Source organism: Astyanax mexicanus, chromosome 6, assembly GCF_023375975.1.
Source record: "Astyanax mexicanus isolate ESR-SI-001 chromosome 6, AstMex3_surface, whole genome shotgun sequence".
Classification (NCBI taxonomy): domain Eukaryota; kingdom Metazoa; phylum Chordata; class Actinopteri; order Characiformes; family Acestrorhamphidae; genus Astyanax; species Astyanax mexicanus.
The window spans coordinates 30,179,803-30,189,896 of record NC_064413.1 but is presented as its reverse complement, the minus strand read 5'-3'; positions in this window follow the sequence as shown (position 1 = coordinate 30,189,896).

Here is a 10,094-nt window from a genome sequence, read left to right as displayed (position 1 = left end):
TTTTAGCTTGATCGTGCGTCGTTTGTCGTGCAGTGTGAGAGGGGAAGCGATGTCCGATTAATTGCCCATAGGAGCTGCGAATGAGCAGTCGGACGCGACCAGGGATTTCTGACATGCCAGAAATTTTGGTCGCTTGTCTCACAGTGTGAGCTGTTTTGCGGGCCGATTTCTTAACGTCACGACCTGTTTTCCCAAAAATCTGCACAGTAACTATAAATAATTATTAGTCATATTTATTTCTGTCAGTTATAAGGATTTATATTTATGTTCGGTACACAGACTTATAGCTTAATATAGCAGACACAGGCATTCTGCTGTTTAAGAATTTCAACAGATGCTTATTCTCAGTCAATAGCTGGAGTTTTTGAAAAGAAAAATTAAAAGAGAAAATATCTTTGACAAACATAAATTTATTTTATTTCACTTTGCTATTATATCTGAAAAATAAAGCACATTGTCAGCCTCTGGTGCTGCCCGTCAATTATATAAAACTTAAAACATGCACAGAAATATAAAGCTATATTTTATAATTCGTTTCTTTTCGCCAGGGCAAATTTATTAAAATTATAAATATGTTAATTTATTCATTAAAATCTCGTCCAGTGCTCCAGAATATTAGCCACGCAAAGCCAGCTTAGCGCAGCGCGTGGCATTGCGCGCGGCATTGCCCGCATAATAACCTCTGTCTTCTAAAATAAACGTTTTAATAAATAAGGTCGGAGAAGTGTAGTAAAATTAGTGCTATTAAACTTACTAAAGCTAATAAATGTACTGATAATTAATCAAGATAAATCAGACAAAATGCGCTGCGCCTCTCTCTCGCTCTCTTTCGCAGCGCGGAGCTGAATTCAGCGCGAGGCTACAGGAACTCAGTTCAGTTGAATAAAAATAAGTATGGGCCTGTAAGTACAAGCAAAGGACCTGTAAGTAAATATAGTCAAATATAAAGTATAGTTTGAGGTTTTGGTGAGCTGTTTTCATGATTTGAAACTGAAACTAACTGAAACTTTGATTATTCTGCAGAAAGCCTGGGTTATTTTAAACGAATTTTTAATGAGTTTATATTTTATATTTTTTATTTATTCATTTAAATTATTTTTCTTCTTTTATTAATCAAATCATTAAATATATATCTTCATAAGATATAATTTTTTTCCCTTTTATGTCAATTTTTATGATCTTTTTTTAAGGTCCTATTTTTCCTTTTTTACGTATATATTTTATTCGTCTATAATAAATGTCAGTTTTTATTCCTATTTTTTATATATATTATTAATCCCTTTTAAACTGTTAATGCTCAGCGGCACTGTAAATGAGGGTCCCTATCCAGTGTGAATAACCGATTGCTTGTTTAATATTCAGTGTTGCAAAACCAGTTTTTACATAAACAATAAACAGAATAAAAAATAAAATTATTTTATTTTATTTAAGCTGCTGGTGTTTCTTTCGCAGCCTGACGCGCAGTCATTTTTCTATGCGCTCTCCTTCTGTAAAACGGACAACCCGTAGAGTCCACGTCGCCTCAGCCACCTGCGAGTCCATGTACGTCTCTTCCGTGGACTTTCAGCGCACAACAGGGCACAAATAAGCAAAGCTAAGCGCTTTCTTTTGCAAGGCGTTGTGTTGAAGCGAGAGTTTGTACGCAAAGAAAGCTCCGCCTACGGGCTGCGTTTAGACGTGCAGTGTAAGCTCCCCCGTCGCAGCAGGTCAGTCGGACCGTACAGTGTGTGCAGATGAATCGCAGGCGTTGTTCATACACGACAAATGATTCAAACGTGCTGTTTGAGCTCTCCAGAACGCATCCGATTAAAAAAATCGCACAGTGTCCGCCTGGCTTAACTGATCGAATGCTGTTAACCAGACAATCCTGAAGGAGAATGTCCAGCCATCTGTTTGTGAGCTTAAGCTCAGATGTACTTGGGTTCTGCAGCAGGACAGTGATCCAAAGCACACAAACAAGTTACACCTCTGAATGGCCAAAAAAAAAATGAAATTAAGGTTTTGGAGTGGCCTAGTCAAAGTCTGATTGAGGTGCTGTCACATGACCTTAAACAGAAAGTTACAGCTGAATCAAAACAATTCTGCAAAGAAAGGTGAAAGACTTATTGCCAATTTTTACAAGTGCTTGATTGCAGATTTTGCTGCCGAGGGTGGCACAACCAAGTCATTAGGTTTAGGAGGGCAAATACACTTTCACACAGGGCCATGTTGGTTTGAATAGATTTTGTGACTTAATAAATTAGATTATCTATGTAATGATACTAAATGTGTTTGTTAATCTGAAAAATGTAAGAATTAAGGATTAAAAAAGCAAAAACAAAAGAAATATGTAGGAAATACTGTTCACAGCACTGTATATATTCAATATGTAGAAGAAAAGTGAGCCCCGACATGATTTTCCTTTCCCTTTAAAGCACAGGATGCACTGCTAGCTCTGTGTTTTTATCATTTCCTGTCTGGGAAGCCTGCATCTGTTGCACTGGAGACACATCACACATTGTGCACTGTCATATTGACACTTCTGCAGGTAACGCTCTGCTGAAGGCTTGAAATGGGTAAAGGTCACTTAATGTTGTCTATTACGGTTCTGATCTATAAAAGGGTTTATGGCGTTATGAGGTGTGCATCATTACTGGTCCATGAAACACAATCCATTAAAAGGGTATATTACACTGTTTATCTCAGCCCAGCTCGATGCCTCCTGAAGGTGCTCTGCATACAAGGTGCTCTGCTCTGAATACAACACACTGCATACAGTCTTTGTTCTAACGTGTTATGCTTGTTTGTCTTTCTTTGTGCTTTATGGTCAAGATATTGAAAGTGTAAATCAATGAATAAACAATGAATTTCACACAGCCTTCACTGTTGATAGTGTTTCACTGCCACCTTGTGGACGTTTGTGTAACATCAGGTCTTGCTGATACTTTCTCACTGATTTTTGTTTTAATTTAAAGGAGAACTCCGGTGTAAAATGAACTTTTGTTGTAGTAAAACATGATAAAAAAGTACTTACCCTTGATGAATAGCACACCTCGCCCTCCCACAGCGTTCCGAGATCCAGAAATTTTAACAGTTTGTCCAAAACACCCTTTAGACTGGGTGACACGGAGTCAGATAATCAAAGCTCCTTGCTAGAATCTGGAGAGCTTATTAAAGCTTATTTAAAACCTCTGTTTACATCCCATAACACTAGCTTTAGCTCTGTGCGCCACCATATTTGTATTGATAATGTCATAGACATGTATATATATAGACTTCACATGTGGCTATGTGGAGTCTATGTATGTCTATGTTATTTTCAGTTCAGTAATGGTGGCGCTCGGAGCTGAAGCAAACGTTATAGGATGTAAACAGTGATTTTTAATAAGGTTCTTGTGCACTTTTTAAGTTATTAATGCCTCGTTTTAAATGTAAGTGTAAAGCTACTTTGCACCTGGATAACGGTGGAAAAAGAGATTTATCTGACAAATGTGTTTAAATTAGATGTGTTGAAGCAGAGAAATCCTAAAACTCTGATGGACACCAGTCCAACGAAACCAGATCTAAAGAACCCTACCACCTTTGATTCTCTAAAGCAGTGGTTCTACTCTGATAGAAATGCTAAAATGTGTTCTTTCCGAGCCAGAGCTCTGCAGAGATTAGCATTGTCCCTTTTCTGACACCATTAATTCAGCTCAGGAAGGCTTTGCTAATTAGCTGATGAGTTAAATGAGATGTTTAATGAGGAAGAACACTAACTTCTGCAGAGCTGTGGTCTGGAAGGGACCCAGTTTTGCATCATTTGTCCTGTGGTATCGCTCCAAATGGTCCATTTTGGTTTGCCACTTTTCGTTTTTTCACTTTTTTTACAATGTATTTTTCATTTACTTTTGCATAGAAACAAATGTGCGGTACATTTGCCTCTTCCATTGATAAAAATGCACAAGACTGTTGTTTTGTTGATCACTATTTGTATTTTTATTTTTCTATCATGTGTATTTTTTTATGTATTTTTGTAGGTAAAATGTTTAATTTATTGTGATGCTGAGATTTCACTATCTTACATTTATTTATATTTATTTTAATATTGTACTATCAGTGTACTTGTTTCTGTATTAATGCTGCATCACAGAAGTGTACAGCACAACCGCATAACACAACAGAGCCTCGCTTATGGACTTCTTACTGATAACAGTCTGGATGGTTCTTTTCCTCTTTGGTTCAGAGTATAGCGTGACCATTTCATCCAAAACAATCTGGAACACTGATTTGTCTGACCATAATACATATTTCCATTGTGTGACAGTTCATCCCAGATGCCTGTGAGCACAGAGAAGTTGATGCCGCCTCTGGCCTCAGTTCTACACAGTGAAGTGGCATTTTTTTTTGTGAATCTGTTTTGTAGTGTATAACAAAGGTTTTGAAATCCCAGGTGTTCAATGTAGGCTAGTGCCCTTGACAATTAATGCACTGATATTGCTTTAGATTCCTTTACTCATTCAGTTATGTTATACACTGTAGAGGTTTTAATGTTAAAACCTCTTCTAGCCTTTCTGTGAGGAACATTGTTTTCACATCCTCTGCCAGTGGCTGTCTTAAAGATAGTTTCAAATCACACCAGTCTTTATTATGTTTTTTCAATCCCATTATTAACCCTGAATTACCCATTTTTTATGTGTTGCAAGACTGAAAAGCAGGAGTGAACTTATATTAACAAATGAAATAACTGTTACCAAACAAACAATTTTAACATGTTTGTTTCATACTATATGCAACGAAATAAATTTCAAACTTTCCCAAACTGCACCAGTTGGACAGACACACAACACACAAATGGAGATACAAATCACAGTCTTTATTAAATGGGCTTAGCAAAAAGGTGTAGTAAGGAACAGGCAAAGTCAATAACAAAACAACAAATCAAAGAATGATCAGGCAGTCCAGAGTCATACACGAAAAATCCAAAAATCATAGAGCAAGCCAAGGTAAAGTACATATAAACAAAAGAGGTCAGTAACTAGACAATCAACTGAGTAGGTTAGCAGATGTATGTAATCAGTATCTGGGAGAGCGGGAACGCCATATCGTCATGTGATCTGTGACGTGTGAGAGTTCCAGTGAAAGTGCATGCTGGAGTTTAGAGTCCATAGCAGGCAGGCTGACAGCATTAGGAAGCATAAGTGAATGTGAATCAGGTTTAACTTGATTTGGTAGGTCCACCACTTGCTGATGAGAACAGGTTTAAACTGAGCACATGTGGCAGATAAGAAAGTGTCTGCAGATGCCATGGTGAAAATTATGCTGCCTGCAACATCATGCAGAATGACCGGGTGGTTGATGAGTTACTGATGGTCTGGAAAGACATATCCTTGGAGGGTTGTACAGGACAATGGTGCAGGACAATATCCAGCTTCATGTGACCAGTGTATGCAGTTCCTGGACAATGAAGGCATTGATGCCATTGACTGGCTCTCATGTTTCCCAAATGACAATCTTTGAGACTTTATCACTAACAATTCTATCTAATAGCTGGATGCCACTGATGCCCTGATCTTAGAGGACGTCCCCCAGGGCTTTATCCGTCATCACCGCAGGAGCACAGCTAGGCAGCTGGAAGTGTATTCTGTATTGTCGCTGTCCAATGAAAAACACTGATCTCCATTTTTGTCAATTTCTAGTTTACTACATAATTTGAACAGACAAAATTTCGTGATGAACGGACCGATACAAACTCTTCAAAATTAGCTGAAATAAACTTTTTTTACATTGACTTCCATTGAAAGTTTACAAGGATTTTTCCCACTCCTGTAAAGTTGCTGTTTTGAAGATAAGTGTTTTTCATTGGACAGCAATGATATAGACATGTGGAGCCATACAAAGTACTGAGTAACATAAGGTATGAGTTGCATATACAAAAGGCCAGAGTCCAGCCCTCCATGCGTCTATGTTTCTGGTTTTCATTGACTCTTGTTATATATATATATTTTTTTTTTTTTACACTATTTACAAAAATGCTCTTCCATTTCATTTCTTTCATTCATCAAGATCAGTGTGTAATTTAAATATTTTTTTATATTTTTTTTAAAGCAGTGTATAATATATGTGCAGATCTCTACTGTCAAATCTGTGAATATCTCAATCAACCAATCACCATCGTTCTAAAGATAGCACATTCACATTGACATTCAGTTATTTCAATAAGGCCTCATCTTATTACATTAATACATACTGGAGAATATCAATAATTTACAAAAGCATGGTTATGCTTTTACTGTGGCGACCTAGTGAATAATTCATGCTCAGCCTCAAAGTGTGGTTCATTCATTTTGTAATTCCATTTTATATCAGGTAACTTCAGAATTTTATACAGCAACATGTCGGACTTTCCATCCTTGGCTCTGCCAGCAGATTACTCAGGGCTTGGCAGTGTGTGTTTCAAGGGAATAAATAAAACGTTCAGCCTGGACTCAAGGCTCTTCAATTTTTCTAATGACTGAAGCCTGTTCCTACATCTGACCTTGTATGACTCCCATACATAAGACTCAAATCTCACATGTTGTTTGCAGCCCATTTTCCTTTCACTTTACGTGTGCTTTAATGCTTTAGGAGAAGTTTTTAAGTATTATTTTAGATGTGGATTATTCAGTTCCTTATTATTTTAAGACTTTTTTACATAAAAAGTTAATATTCACAATTCGTTTTGAGATATACATTATAAGAGGTTTCAAAATAAGACAAAAAGTGAAAAAAAACATCAGATCTTAGCTCTTTTCTCAGATCTGAACATTGGCAAATCAAAATGCTGAAGATGTTGCTGTTTTCAAATGGACTATAGACAATGGACTGACCACCTCAGAGTGTTTTGATTTGTTTGATTTAAACATATTATTTCCAAGAAAAAATACAAAATAAAAAACATTTTTTTATGTTTTCAGAGCTGTGTTTTTATGTAATGTAATTTCACAGCTATCGAGTGGCAAAACAGTGTAACTGCTCAAGGGTGAGGAGATCGTAAGTGCAAATCTCAGCAAGATCTCAGTGCTTTATTTCCAAAAGTGTCTCAGTCTAAGAGCATGCTGTGACAGAAGATGATCTAACCCACAGATGGGAATAAACAGTAAATAAATAGAGGGAGAAAAGACACAAACTACAAATCTTACAATGTGAATTCAGCCGCAACTGAGTTGACTTAATTTTTATATATTTTTGACCAAAGCAGTTAGCAGAACTAAAAATGTAAGTTATGAGAAACTTTAACTAAATTAAGTTAACTTACTGCAGAGAGTACATCATCTTTTAAAGTCAGACTACAAAGTATACTTATTGTACGACTGCACTGTATTCTAAATGTGTCAGGGTTGGGTGCAGGAAGGACAAGGAGGCAGACGCAAATGCAAACAATAGGACATTTAATAAAGAAAACAAAATAAACATAAACTTAACAAAGAAACCAGAACTGAGCATAAACAGGAAAAAAACACGAGGACCACTGACAGACGTAAAATGTACAAAAATTGTAAGGGATTGCAGACCGGAGGCGGACGTAAAAGCGGGTAAGACCAACAAGATTTATTAAATAACAAATAAACAAACAAACAAACAAGGAGCAAACGAGAAAATAAGCAAACATAAACAAACAGGGAGAACAACGTGGAACTAAACTAGACAGAAAATAACTTAACAGGACTGGGAAAATAAACAAGGAAATAAACAAGGAACTAGAAATAAACAAAGAGATAAACAGAGCGAGAGAAGACAAACGACAGAGGAAGGTGCAAAGACCGACGAATAAACACAGACATAAGAGGACTATTTATACACACATGAAGCACACACCTGGGGAGACAGGTAACGAGGGGCGGAGCTACAAATAACAAACACGTGACGGAAAATTACATGGGAAACACACTGGGAAACGGAGAAACACAGGGAAACAGAGCAAGGGCGTGACAAGGATCGACAAGGGAACAGGAAACACATGCCTATAAATACACACAGGAACTAGACCTAAACACCTGGGGCTACGGGGGCGGAGCTACAAATGAACACAGGTGACAACAGTAACGATAAAGACTAAACTAACACTGGGGCGGAGCTACAAATGAATACAGAGGCAGCATGTGGGAGAGCACAGGCACGAGGAACAGGTAAACACACAGAAAAACATGAGCACAGACAGGAAACAGGGCAAGAACGTGACAAATGCATCATTCATGTTGCTCCTATTTTACTTATGAACATTTGAGTTTTAAAGTAAAATACAAATATCAGGATCAGCAACAACAGAAAAGCACAATGTTTCATAGAGCCTCAATCCTACATACACACAACACAAATCAGAAGCACCCAGACTACAAAGAGCACAATTAATCCCAGCTAGTGTGGTAGAATAACCTCCACCACATAATCTAAATGTACCACCAACAATAAGTACAATAAGTAGAGAAAACATTCAAGACACACAAGAAGAGGTATAAATGTGAATCGTGGAAAAAATTCTACTGTTCTGTATAAATTGTAAAATACACAGAAACCATAGCAACAGATTTACATTGTCCAATCCAGCACTATAGCAATGCATGCATTATATGTAAACGGAATAATAGCACAGCAAATAGCAGCCCTGCTCTTTTCACTCGCTAGAGGAAGTGGAAGGGCTGCTGTGCTTTCTTGCCAAGACTAATACCAGAATAAATCAGAGCATATTTTTATGCAGGAACATTAATCCAGACAGTTTCACAGTTAAGTGAGAGACACAGTACACAGTAAATGGGTTCATGCTTAATGCATTGTCTAGGTTCAGCACCCTGGACAGCACCTACAATACCTGTGATGAGCTGCATACCTAATGACTCCTGTTTTTACTTTCTGTAAAGACCGTAAAAACAAGGCTGTACTGTTCTTCTTAAATACATAATTTTTATCTTTATACCAGAAATGTCAAATTGGCTCTTGTTTCGCATATCCACAATGTACTTATGTGTATACTTTCGTGTAGTAAACTCACATAACATTCTAATTACATTTAACATACATCAACTTAATATTTTATTTAACTGGAAGTCTGCGAACATGTAAAAGTTGGGAAATATTTGAACATACATTTTAATCTGATCCAGAGTGTCTTGTCTGCTTGTAAAACAGTAACAGATATTATACACATGGTGAGATATCCTGAGCCTTTGCACAGCACTGCTGCCCTCTTGAGACTACTATTAAAGGTTAAACAGTGAAAATGTGTGTTTTGTGTTTTAGTATAGTGGTTCAATGCTTTATTGTAGTTGAACGAGCAAGCTCTGTATTATAGCATAGCACATCACATACCTATTACTTACAGTTTATATTCTAGAGCCTTTGTGATTTACGGTAATCTTTTTGACTTAGTCCAAATGACCAAAATCTGACAAGAAGAGGAATCTGGATCAACCAAACCATGGTTCGGTTTGATCGCAGCCAAACTCCCCAATTCCCAGCAGTGATAATGCTACAGATTCCTGTTTCTATTGTAACTATTAAGATTAAGAGCAATAAATACGGGTATTTATCAAAAGCAATAAATCAGCTGTCCTGCTTAATCTGCTGTGTTATGCTTGTACACTTGAAGAGGTTCTGCCAGCTAAAGGTAAAATTTGCAAAGGAAATTCACTGAACTGACAGCATTCTACATACCAGTCAATGTCAGGCATATAGAGACTATACAGGTGATGATGACTGATGTGTATATACAATTTAACAAACACTTGGATCTTGGTTCAGACTCTAGTCTGGTCTTTCAGGTGTGAAAATGCCCTTTCCAGGGTGTGGTCCACATAAAAAAAAATTGACCAGATTTATAAAAAAATAATAATAAATTGGCTTTTGAAATCTGGCAACCTCTGTGCTTTATGCGCCTCAGCATCTGCTGGCCCTGCTCTGTCATTTTACGTTAACAGAAAGTTGCTTTTATTCCCAGTTTCATCCACTTCACATAATATCACTAAATCTCACTGAGCTCCTGAGTTAACTTATGTTTGTAGAAGCAGTCTGCATGCCTTGGTGCTTGGTATTTTATACCTGTAGCCATGGAAGAGATTGGGACATGAGATCAATAATTATAATGGGTGAGTGGATACTTT